At 51.0% G+C, this 12909-nt stretch overlaps 1 non-coding gene across 1 annotated transcript; it reads right to left on the bottom strand.

The window, feature by feature from the left end:
* Nucleotides 1–7509: 7509 nt before the first annotated feature.
* TRNAA-UGC (transfer RNA alanine (anticodon UGC)) lies at nt 7510–7585 on the bottom strand. Its single transcript has one exon. It is a non-coding gene; the product is annotated as a tRNA-Ala (tRNA).
* Between the last annotated feature and the right edge of the window lie 5324 nt (nt 7586–12909).

Raw genomic sequence — 12909 nt, 5'->3', positions numbered from 1 at the left:
GCTCCTGCCACCCTGGCCTTCTTTAGGTTTTTGACTGTGCCCAGATCATTCTCATTCCAGGGCCTTTGTCCCAGGTGCCACAGACTCTCTGCATGGGTGGCTTTTTCTTGTGGCTCCAGAGAGGTTGCGTGGTACATGGTCCTCACTTTTCATAATCTCTCCAATTTGAGCGGAGTAAAGAGAGAGGCGTATAAGACACACGCACAGACACACACCTAAAGTAGAAGAGTGACTGTGACAAGTTTTCAGCTAAAGTTACCGGAAGAGGAGATGAATTCAGGCTGAATGGGCATTTGGGAACAACTCTTAGAATCACAAGACCAGCTGCCTTTTTACCGAGCACCCATGATTTGTTTGACAAGCAATTCCTTTCATTTTTACAACTCCAGAAGAAAAGTGCGTCATTCAGATGGAGCCGAGGCCCAGGCCCTAGAGAGACTCACCCCAGGCCACAAGGCCAGCAGGGGGTTCAGCCCTGGCCTCCAGCCTCAGAGCTGCGGTGGTTTCCGTGAGGTGTGGACAAGCTTCAGAGAGTATGAGTGTGGCCCTGACCTGTCCCCCTCGTCCTGCTCTGAAGTCCACTCCAGTGGACCAGGCCCCAAGATGGGCAAGTTGGGTTGGGCCAAACTGGTTTTCTTCCTTCTTGAGTTGGGCATTCCATGAGCCTTACTGGAACCTCCGTGTTTCTATAGTGGAGGGGAGGCAAACTGAGAGGGACAGAGGCGCCATATGTCATGTGGTCAGGGGGCTGGGCTGAGAGCCTGCACTACTAAGCCCAGATTGGTTAGTGAGGGAGGGAAGGCGGGCTGCTTCTCCTAGCCCCGCCCCCCGGGCCACAGCAGCTGGTGTGGATTCAGATAAGCATCTGCTATTTGGGAAGCCCGTTCCCCGGGATCCAGCCCCTGCACCGTCTGAGGTCCGCCCATCTCTAATTTTCATGTGAGTTACATTAAAGAGTCTGATGGGAAAGTATGTCTTGGTTTAAAAATAGAATAATACAACAATAAATCAAGAAGAAAAAGCAAACTGAAAAAATGCAGAAAACAGATGAAAAGAAAAGGGAAAAAGTGAACGGTATAAAAATACCCTCCATGCCAGGCACTTCAGATGTGATTTCCTGTGGCCTGCACTTTGAAAAAGCCTGCTGTTACACCATGTGCTACATCTGAAGGCCAACGGGACAGACAAAACCGGGTGTTGAGACTTGGAGGCAAGGGTGACATCTGACCTGCCTGAGCTCCAGACACATACACCGAAAACACGTCAGAGGATTTTCCGTTCGGTGGAACAAGCCCTGTGGGCCTGCCCCACCCACCCGTGCCCACCCGGCTCTGACACACTTCCTGTTATGGGCGGCGGGCACACAGTGGGGCCGCTGGTAGAGGCCAGGGCTCTGGCTTCCCTGTGGGCTGGGGAAGACGACTTCAAAAGCTGCGTCTGGCATGCAGAAAAATGATTTAAAAGTGAACTTGGGTGGCTCCCAAGGCGACCTACTCCAAGTAAGTAGAAAGAAAACATACATTATCTCATGTTAAAGAGCGGGCTTCTTTTAAAGCTCTGCCAACTATTTGTGAAATCCTAACGTATTGCTGAGAACGCCCCCCAACCATCCCAGCGCCCACTGGCAAGGCCGAAAGGACACAAACATGGTGTCAGGGTGCCAAGCCCACACTGGCCAGGGCTGCACGACAAATTCGTCAGTCTAATCAATCAGAATTTCAAATGTATGCCCCAGGAATATACTGTCTGCATCAGGGATGCACTTGTCTAATATTAAATTATGCCAAGGAAAAGCAAAATAAATATCTTTTCCAACAGGCAGATTTGGGAGGGGTGAGAGGTTGGTATATGAGTGGAAAAAATAACATTTCAGTAACACAAGAGAAGAAAAAAAAAAAGGAACAAACCGACATGACTGATGCATCCTGGGAGCTGTCCAGTTCCGATGTTTGGTGCTGAGTTCACTGTGCATCATGGGACGGGGATGGCTTGTTGGGGTGGAGTGCGGGTGTGGACGGAAAGGGACTCAGAGCCCTGTGAGCACCTGACACAGATGGGCTTGAACCTGAGAAGGCCAAGATGGACCGGGATCATATTTATAAACCACTAAAATGTTTCTGGTTTGCCAGGCAAGAAATTGGCAGCAGCGTCCTCTAAACATGAGTGTGTGTGTGTGTGCATGTGCGTGCATGTGTGAGTCCTGGCCGTCAGCTTGAGACCAGCTGCACTTGGTTTGTAGCCTTCAGCACGCCCACAAACATGCCTGTGAGTGAGGGGATAGTACGCTATTAAGAAAATGTGATTTGTTCACACCATGTTTTGGCTCCTGGCTCCTTTGCCGTCCCTTGGCGCCCAGGGAGTGATGTCGTGGAGGGTGCTGCACAGGCCGCCTGGTGAGCCTGGGCCTTAGGAGACAGAGAGAGCAAGGGGGGAGAAATGTGCTTAGGCTCTGGCCCCTTCCTCACTGCACGCAGTCCGCCCTGGGAGGAATCAAGAACCCGCATGGCCAGCGGTCCCAGCTTTAGAAACTCTCCATTTCAAGTCCTGGCTCTGCCTCGGAAGAGAGAAAAAAAGGGGACCAGGCACTAACTGTTGAACCTGAACTGTTCTTTTAACTTCTTGGAAACCATACAATGGAGGAATCATTACTTCTGTTCCTTTTTTCAAAAGCAGGATTATTAATGAAGGCCAAACCAAAATTGAGATATCAGTTGTTAAGTGCTAGACGCTTTATCATGAGTGCTGATTTTATTGAAGGAAGCAAAACCTGCCCATCTTGCACAGTCCTCTGCCTCGACCTCACCACAATGCCTACACTTTCTGACATTTGTCATTGAAAGTTCATGTTCAAATGCAAATCCACCCCGAAAGGAGGGAACATGTTAAGGCATGTCACATGTAGCTGCTCATCTAGCATGGCTTTAAGACTGGATTCTTAAATTTTGGGGTACATAGAACTTAATTTTGGGGTACATGTTTGGTGCTGAGTTCACTGTGCATCATGGGACGGGGATGGCTTGTTGGGGTGGAGTGCGGGTGTGGACGGAAAGGGACTCAGAGCCCTGTGAGCACCTGACACAGATGGGCTTGAACCTGAGAAGGCCAAGATGGACCGGGATCATATTTATAAACCACTAAAATGTTTCTGGTTTGCCAGGCAAGAAATTGGCAGCAGCGTCCTCTAAACATGAGTGTGTGTGTGTGTGCATGTGCGTGCATGTGTGAGTCCTGGCCGTCAGCTTGAGACCAGCCTCACAGGCCTTCACCAAAAGCACATTCATACATTCATGCAAAATTTATTTGCAATTCCATGGTGTTAATGAATCTACTGAAATGGGAATCCAGGGGCGTCATAGTAAAATCCTTTCGCTCTGAAAGTCGGGCACATAGACTAGACACATTGTGGAGAATGTCAGGAAGGGGAAGGGCCCCAAGCACAGGAGGCCGGTGACTATGCCGAGGCGCAGAGAGGTGAGGGGACTGTTGTCAGGTCACAGAGCCAGGCAACGCTAGAGCGAGGACTAGGCCCAGGGCTGCTGGACCCGTTGTCCAGTGGAGGCAGGAAGCCGGGGTCTGAGACACCGTGGGCCTCTCCCTTCTGTGTGACTGTGGGCAAGTCATTTCACCTCTCTAATCTCCAGCTTCTCCATCTACAGCCGAGACATAACCACATAGTCAGGTTTACGCCCTACGAAGAGAGAAACTAGTTTTTACCTTAAGTACACTTTAGGATTTTGAGTATCGGTCATGTATATGAAGCACTTCATATCTAGAAAGTTCCATACAAAGTACTAGCTATTATTGCTATTGCTGCTGAAGGACAGAGAACATACCTATTAGGTGACTTTTGCTGTGGAAACCTTTCGGTCTAAAATATTCTGGTTCAAATGTGGATAAAGGGTGAGGGAAACTGGTACAAGTTCTGCCATGGTGGCAGTGATGCCAACAGGCTGGAGTGGGCAGTAAAGGCCTCTGAGTGAATCAGAAATCTTTCTGTCATGAGTGGCTTAAGCAAAAGCCAAGTTTATTGGCTCACATAATTATCACTATTGTTTATCCCCCCCCTTTCAATAGTCATATGGTCTTGTCTCTTGGCTTACCTAGTAATTTTTGATTGACTATCAGACAATGTGTATAAAACCTTGAAAATCTCCAGATGATATCTTCCTTCAGGGAAGATTCATTCAGCTTTTCATGTATTAGGAAGACAGTGTGGGGGCCCATCCCTTTAATCTAACTAAACCAAGCTCATTGGAGACTGGGTTGCTGTTTTGGGAAGTCTCCGTATAATTGGTTTCTCCTGCTTACAGGGTACAGTCCTCTAGGACTTCCAATTGAGAGACTGGTGTATCCTGGGACCCCCTCCCCTCCGGCTAAGCCTGAATTCCAGTCCTTGTCTCCCCAGCACTGTGAGATTGCTGAAAATTCCACTGTGCTTTTAAAAACATTTTCTGTTTAGCTTCAGAATTTGACAAATATGTTGAGGGGAAAGTGAGTGCCAACCTCTGATCTCTGTCCCCTCCTTCTCCTAGGAATTTTGGCCCCTTTAGTCTCTAAGTTCGTCTCTCCAGACCTGCAAGACTTACAAAACCTCAGTTGGCCTGTCTGCCCCGGGAAGTAAGCTTTGCCGGGAAAAGCCCGCCTTGCCCTCTGCCTTCCCTGCAGCCGGAGTCAGCACGTGCCCCTAGGAAAAGGGGCGTCGGGATCCAACTCCTCTCTTCACAGTCCCTGCTCTGAATCTCATCACCGCTGCTGCTGGCTGTTTCCGTGGATTTCCAGTGCCTTTAAATACTATTTTTTTTCACAATATGAATCTTCAGTTTAGTTTTTCCAGTTCTCAGAGGGAGTTTAGATGTGCTGTAATCTGCCTCATCTCCTTGGAAGCAGAAGTCCCTGGTTTACATAACTGAGAAGTCTCGGGCTAGACCTGGAACTCCAGGAATGGCTGGATCCACACGACCCGTGATATCATCAGGCATTTCTTTCTCTTCCGGCTCCCTTCCCTCTGTCCAGACTTCCTGCAGAGGTGGACTCTGGATAGCAGGTTATCCTGGCAGAGAGACAACACCTCTTTCTCAATACACCCAACAAAATCCCTAAGGAAGACTCTCATTGGCCAGCTTTGGGTCACGTGTTCACTCTGATCCAATCACTGCGGCAGGAGGAGAACAGATAATTTTCAGGACTCAGTTGCCTACCCATTATGGAGTCTGGGTGTGGTCAGCCATTCACGATTCCTTTGACTAAATGTGGGGGAGGAAAGGGTTTTTTTTTTTAATGGAGGAGAGGGGGCTGGCCACCTCAGTCCCCCAGGAAAGGCTCTTCCTGATTGAGAATTCAGTTCATCTAGTCCTGTCTGCTTTCTCAGTGCTGCAGGGTCTTTCAAGTGTGATTTTGATAATTATCCCCTTCCGTTGTTACTGTTGTGGTAGAAGGATAGCTTGCCTCCACTTGCAGTCCCCTCCCAAGGACAGGACTTGGGAGCCTTACTTGACAACGGACAGTTAGGGACGTCCTTGCTGAGAAGATAATATTTTAGTTGAGGCCTACTAGGTATTATGACTTATAATAAGAACTTATATATTTGATCTGTGACCCCCTTCCTGTCACAGAGCTCCTAAAACCCTTGGAATTTCCTAAGTGATGAGAACAAAAAGGTAAATTTTTTTATGTTAATGAGGTGGCCTTTGGGGTATCTTTTGTCACCTAAGAATGGGGGCCAGTCACCAATGGAGCCAACAGTGTGATTAGGGGGTTGGAACTTTTAACCCCACCCCTCAACCTCCAGGGAGGTGATAAGGGCTGGAGATTGAGTTTAATTATTAGCGGCCGATGATTTCATCAGTCAGGCCTGTGTAATGAAGCCTCTGTGAAACCCCCACAGGTGGGGGTTTGGAGAACTTCTGGGTTGTTGAACACACAGAGATTCCAGGAAAGTAGTGAGCTCATAGAGGGCATGGGAGCTCCGGCCCCTTCCCTGTACCTTGTCCCGTGTCTCTTCCATTGGCTGGTCCTGGGTTACATCCTTTTAGTATACACCAGGTATCTAGTAAGAAAAATGTTTCTCTGAGTTCTGTCTGTGAGCTGCTCTAGAAACTTAACTGAACGCAAGGAGGGGGCCATAGGAACTTCCAATCTATAGCTAGTAAGTCAGTGGCACAAGTGACCGCCTGGACTTGCAGCTGGCCTCTGAAGGTGTGGGCGGCAGTCTTGTAAGACTGAGTCCATAACCTGGGGGCTCTGATGCTGTCCCTGGGTAGCTGTTGTCAGAATGGAATTGTACAGCATCCAGCATTGCTCAGGGGCGTGGAGCCCCTTCCGCACCATCCCCCCACCCCACACACATCAAAATTGGTGACCAGATTCCTAAGGCCCAAAAGATACGCCCATGTCAGCCATCTGATGAGTGGGGGAGAGGAGGATTTAAGAAAGAGCCTGGCATGTGCACAGGTGTTGAGGCAGGAGAGAGATTGGCCTTGGGGCCTGAGGGAAGGTCAGGGAGGCGGAGCACAGCCAGGGAAGGACAAGGTGAGAGACCTGAGGTTAGAGAGGGAGGCTGGGCTGCCCAGCGCTGAAGATCACGGCAAGGAGGTCGGATTTTAGACAGCATGGATTAAGGTTTGGTCAGGTGTACATTTCAGGAAGGCTGCACAGCTGTTGGGAATCTGGATTGGAGGGGTGGTGTAGGGGCGAGGAGGCCAGAGGAGTCTGTTGCTACACTAGGTGAGCGGGGATAGTAAGCTCTAGAACAGGGGTCCCCAAACTTTTTACACAGGGGGCCAGTTCACTGTCCCTCAGACCATTGGAGGGCCGGACTATAAAAAAACTATGAACAAATCCCTATGCACACTGCACATACCTTATTTTAAAGTAAAAAAACAAAACGGGAACAAATACAATATTTAAAATAAAGAACAAGTAAATTTAAATTAACAAACTGACCAGTATTTCAGTGGGAACTATGCTTTTCTCACTGACCACCAATGAAAGAGGTGCCCCTTCCGGAAGTGCGGCGGGGGCCGGATAAATGGCTTCAGGGGGCCGCAGTTTGGGGACCCCTGCTCTAGAAGCTTCCTGCGCTGTGTGATAGGGAAGGGTGGGCTGTCAATTCAAATTAGCTTGATCACTGTAGGAAATTATGAAAATGTTACTTACATGCCTTAAATATTTTGTTTTTTTTTTTTTTGTTTGGTTTTTTTTTGCATTTTTCTGAAGCGGGAAACAGGGAGAGACAGTCAGACAGACTCCCGCATGCGCCCGACCGGGATCCACCCGGCACGCCTACCAGGGGGCGACGCTCTGCCCACCAGGGGGCGATGCTCTGCCCATCCTGGGCGTCGCCATGTTGTGACCAGAGCCACTCTAGCGCCTGGGGTAGAGGCCACAGAGCCATCCCCAGTGCCCGGGCCATCCCCGCTCCAATGGAGCCTTAGCTGCGGGAGGGGAAGAGAGAGACAGAGAGGAAGGCGTGGCGGAGGGGTGGAGAAGCAAATGGGCGCTTCTCCTGTGTGCCCTGGCCAGGAATCGAACCCGGGTCCTCCGCACGCAAGGCCGACGCTCTACCGCTGAGCCAACCAGCCAGGGCAAATATTTTGTTTTAACTGAAAACATATACATATATAGTCATCCACTAATAGTTTGATTTAGGGAAAAGTCTTTTTGTGGGGTTTGATTTTGCAAAGTGGAGTTATTTATTTGCATAAACTACTTTCTTTAAAGTGAAGCAAGGTATTTATGAATTAATACAGAGGCATAATTCTCCTAGAATTCTTTGGTTATTGTCTCCAGTTGTTAGAAAAACTCCTCACCTTCATCCAACATATATGTTTTCTTGGAATTGCCTTCACTGGTTCTTTCCAAAGTAGTCAACTTAGAAAGAACCATATTTTTTAATGCTCATCTTTTATTAATTTGAACAATATTTAATTAAATCATCTAATTATAATACCGCATATGTATTAACAATTCAGACAACAAACAGAATGGTCTCTTGGTCAGTAAACAACCCCACTGGTCGGAGCCAAAGCTCATGGGCATGCTAAAGGGAGGCTGTGCAGGATGTGGTGTGTTGGGCAGCAAGTAACAGAATCTTAACTGGCTTTTCAGTTCTGGTCTAACAAGATCTCCGATACATACTAAAAATTACATTTCACATCGTCGCTCAGTGCACGTGCACCTACGCGTGCAAAGAGTATGACTGAAACCTTTTCACAGACATTGCTCACCTTTACTTTATGGGATTCTACCTGCTGTTTTCTATTCTTGTCGATTTCATTAAAAGAACATGCTAGTCATGACCCACTAAAACGATCTCCTGCCCTATGAAGGGGCGCAGCCCACAGTGTGAAAATCACTGGCTTAAACAATGAAGACATTTATTATCTCATGTCAGGAGAGGTCCAGAGACGGGAGTCCCTGAGCTGCTGTGGCTCAGCCGCGTCCTCAGGTCACAGGTATTTTCCCTCCGTTCCTCTCTGCCTCCCTCAGAGAACCAGGAGTGCCTCCACTTACGGTGCACAATGGCTCCACATCAAGCAGCACTTCCTTGCAGACATGGTGCCCCCAGCAAAAGAAGGCACGAGGAAACCTTCACCACTGCTGCCCAGTTCCCATGGTCACCTGCCCGTGCCCCAGCTGCAAAGGAGGCTGGGAAAGCAGGTGACTGGCATCTTCTGTTTCTGTAAAGGGGCGTGGGCTCTGCCAGAAAGGACGAAGGGATGGGGAATGAATGTCAGCAAGACAGCCCAGAGGGTAGGGCACTGAGGCCTGGCAGGCACGAGCTGGCTCCAGACATTGGTGCTGCATCGTACAGAGAGAGGCTAAAGAGTGTTCCTTAATGCAGCGAGTTGGTGGGGTCGTGGCTGGTTGGAAGAGCACCTACTGAATGTGGCAAAGATGGAGCAGAGATGCCCAGCTGTTTCTGGTCCATGTAGTCGGCACTCACCTGGGCGTGAGCAGAGATGCCCAGCTGTTACTGGTCCATGTAGCCGGCACTCACCTGGGCGTGAGCAGAGATGCCCAGCTGTTACTGGTCCATGTAGCCGGCACTCACCTGGGCATGAGCAGAGATGCCCAGCTGTTACTGGTCCATGTAGCCGGCACTCACCTGGGCATGAGCAGAGATGCCCGGCTGTTACTGGTCCATGTAGCCGGTACTCACCTGGGCCAGGGGAAGTGACCCTGCGAAGCCAGATTGGAGTGATAACTTAGTGTGGGAGATGAGCCTTTGTAGCGGGTGGTGGGAAGGGTGTTCCAGGCAGAGGGAACGGTTTGTGAGAACACTAAGAGGAAGAGAGATCGTGGCTGGGGTAGAATGTTTGCTTCACTAGCTGGCCACCTACTGGGCCAGCTCTGTCCTAGGCCCCAGGGTTTTGAGAGGAATGGAGATCTCCTGCCCTGGGAAAAGTCACTGTCCATTGGGGAGGATAGAGTATGAACATTCATGACTAGACATTAAGGTGAAATAGGTAATCAAAATGCTATGATCCCTTTCAGCTGTGGGGACAAGGAGGCTTCCTGGGCAGCATCTAATAGGAGCTCGGTGCGTAGAGTTAGCAGGGGAAATACCTTCCAGGGGAGGGCCCAGCACGAGCAAAGGCCCAGAGGCAGGAAAGTCCGCCACTTGGCTGAGTGCTCAGTGGGGAGGGGGCCACGGGAGCTGGAGCTGGGAGGCTGTCAAGGCCAGGTGGTGGCTCAGACTGTCGTCCTCGCTCCCTCCACTGAGCCCCAGCCATCTGAGTCTCCACTTTGGCTAGTTTTCCTGGCAGTGAGTGTGACACAGGGCTTTGGGGGACAGAAGGAATGACCAGGGCCACTTTTCTCTTTAGCATATTTTCGCCCACAGTAGAGTGACTCCCGGAGAGAGGCCCCTGTCTGTCTCTTCTTCCTGGCACCCGTGAAGGTGCCTGTCCAGTCTCTTTGGAGGAAAACCAGTCTCTGAGTGGTCAGAGGGTCCCTGAGGCTCGGGTCTCCCTGGATCTTCTGGGAGGGTTGCTGAAGCAGCACAGGGCCTGCCTGGGAGACCTTAGAGCAGAGGCAGTGGGGCCGGCGCTGGGCACCTGTGGTCCGGCCCTCGGGGGTGCTCAGGCCTGGAAGTCATGGAGGACAGCACAGGTAGGACCGTCAGAGACAGGGCCGGAGGAATGACCATGGGGGGGTCAGGTCTCCGTGGTGGTTCCTGGGAAGCCTGGGGGGCCGCCGTGATATAGGTTTCTCCGCCTGGACACTGCTGGCATTGTGGGTGGGATAATTTTCCATGGTGGGGCTGTCCTGTTAGATGCCAGTTGCATCCCCCTGCCCCCAATTAGAACAACTAAAAAAAGTCTCAAGACAGTGCTAAATGTCACCTGGGGCTTCCAGAAGGAGAAACATGACCTTAAAGTGAACAAAGAGGCACCTTGGACCTTTCTCGTGCCAGAGTGTCTGCTAGGACCCCAGGAGACATTGCCCGCTGCCCTGGGCCCGTGGAGACAACCGTCTCTCCAGGGCAGACTAGAGGTCAGGGTCCCCTTGAGGGAACTCAGTGGTGGTTCTGGGGGGCGTGCTGGGGCCGAGAGGGCTTCTGGGATTGCTGTGTAGCTATGGGGCCGGGGGGGGAGGGGAGGAATGGAGGTGAGTTCCAGGTGTCTGACTGGGCCACACTGCAGACTGCTGCTGCAGGAGCTGAGAGAGGGGGCGGGGATGAGGCTGAGAGGGCTTCTGGGGCTGCTGTGTAGCTATGGGGCCGGGGGAGGGTGGGAGGGGAGGAGTGGAGGTGAGTTCCAGGTGTCTGACTGGGCCACACTGCAGACTGCTGCTGCAGGAGCTGAGAGAGGGGGCGGGACGAGGCTTCGCGTTGGGCGAAGGCGAATCCCCTGAATTCAGCCCCCTGTCTCCTGTCCCCCCACTCCAGCCCTGTCTGACATCTGTCCCCTCAGTACCTCCGAGGACAGCCTCTCACTGCTGCTGCTCTCCGTGGCGGGGGACAGAGGGTGAGTGGAGACAGGATGGGGCGCTGCCCAGCTTGGAGAAGGCTCGCGTCCCTCCAGCAGCACACTCGGGCTCTGGCTATGTTCACGCTACTGTCTGACATTAGTTCAGTTTGGCTTTATTTGGACCAGTGCCTGGAGCAGGATATCTAGCCAGTACTTGAAAGGTGAAGGCAGGCCCAGGTTGGTAACAGCTGGGAGAGCGAGAGGACACTCGAGATGTTGCCTCCTTCCCTCTGAGCCTCGTGCAAGTGGTGAAGCCTCCGGGGTAAAGGACTGGCACCTGGCCCTTTAAGAAGAACTTTTCTTGGGAGGCCTCTGGCGTCTTCTGAAAGTTTTTATGCACAGGATGACCTTCCACAAAGGCTGGGATCCTCTGTGAATTTGCTTCTCTGGGGAGCTGGGCCTCGGACAAAAGGACCCTGCGTCGTGACTCTGTCCTTCACCACTGCTACCTCCTCCTTTCTCTCAACAGCAGCGGAGTCTTTCTGGAACACCTGGCACCCCTCCAGGTCTTCTGAGGTCTGTCAAGAACAGAGTCTGCCCTTGCAGACAGAAGACACTGAAATGCAGAGGCAAGCTGTCCAAACAGTAATTCAGGAGGCATAATTCAGCACTAAGTATATACTCTAAGGAACGCAGTGACCATCCCAGTGCTGTGAGCCAGGACAGGCCCAGGCTTTCTGTGCCCTTGCATGACTGTTCCTCTTGCCTTCAGTGCCCCCTGCAGTGGACACGTGACCTTGTGGTGACCATCTAGCATCTGAATGCTCTTCCTACGAGTCTGGGTCGTTGCAGAGCCCATCCTGCAGAATAGGAGCTAAGGGTCCCACAGCCTACGCTCCCAGCCTCCCTTGTAGCTAGGGCAGAGCATGTGACGGGCTCTGCCAGCCAGATGCACTTGGTCTGACCTTGAGATTGGGAGCTGTTGGAGCAGAGTGGAGGGACCTGGGGAACCCCCTCCGGGTGTGGGGAGCTGGGGTGCTGGGTGAGGGGGTGGGTGGAGGGATGGTTGTGAGGGCCTCATTTGACCAGTTCTGTGATATGATTTAGGGCAGTGCTCTGGGGGTATTGCCTGGAATGTGGTTCTTCATGCCTTCCTGCAGTTCTGTGAGCTCACTGTTTAAAAGAGCCAAGATCAGCACCTGTGCTTGCAACTGTGCACTCTGACTAGCACACCCTCCCTGTCCATCCTGTTTGTTTGGCAAGTTCCCACTTGTCTTTAAATACTTTGCTCAAATAGCACCTCTTTCAGGAGGACTTCTTGGATTTCTGACTGTTAGTGCTTAAGCATCTGGGCTCCCAGGTGTGTGTTATGGGGGCTGTAGCAAGACGAGAGGCAGTTTGCGTGTACCCACTAAAAACACTTGGATACTTTCGTCAGTCCGTTAGGTAGTAGGGACGGCAGAAGGAATAGGAGGGGTGAGATAGAGATAGTAAAGCTAAGTGGTTACAAGCTTGAGCTCTGGAGTTCAAATCCTGGCTCAGTCACATGCTTGCTGTGTGGTTTTAGGCAAGTTACTTAAAATTACTGAGCCTCAGTTTCTTGTCTGGAAAATAGGGTTAAAAATAGGGACCTATCTCATAGGATCATTGTGAGGTTTAAATGTTAACATGTGTGAAGTGCCTTAGGGCAGTACCTGCACTTAGGAAATGCTCAGTAAATATTAGTTACGGTTTTTGGAGGCAGCAGGACACAGCAGCAAGTCAGGAGACAGGAGTTCTGCTCTAGCTTGGCCACCAACATCCTGGGATCTGGGCAAGGCTGAAATAAACAGACTCTTACTTCCAACAACCAGCTTAAGCGAAGGAAGTGAGGGTCTTTCATGGAACCCAGAGATGGGAAAGACAAAGGTTCAGCTCTCAAGGACTCTTACCCTCTACCGTAAGAAGTCTCAGAAGTGGTTGCGCTGAGGTGGCTTCCTGGCTCCGCCTGGTCCCC

This window comes from Saccopteryx bilineata, chromosome 4 (genome assembly GCF_036850765.1).
Source record: "Saccopteryx bilineata isolate mSacBil1 chromosome 4, mSacBil1_pri_phased_curated, whole genome shotgun sequence".
Taxonomy (NCBI): domain Eukaryota; kingdom Metazoa; phylum Chordata; class Mammalia; order Chiroptera; family Emballonuridae; genus Saccopteryx; species Saccopteryx bilineata.
The sequence above is the reverse complement of the archived record's forward strand: the minus strand, read 5'-3'. Positions and strand labels throughout refer to the sequence as shown.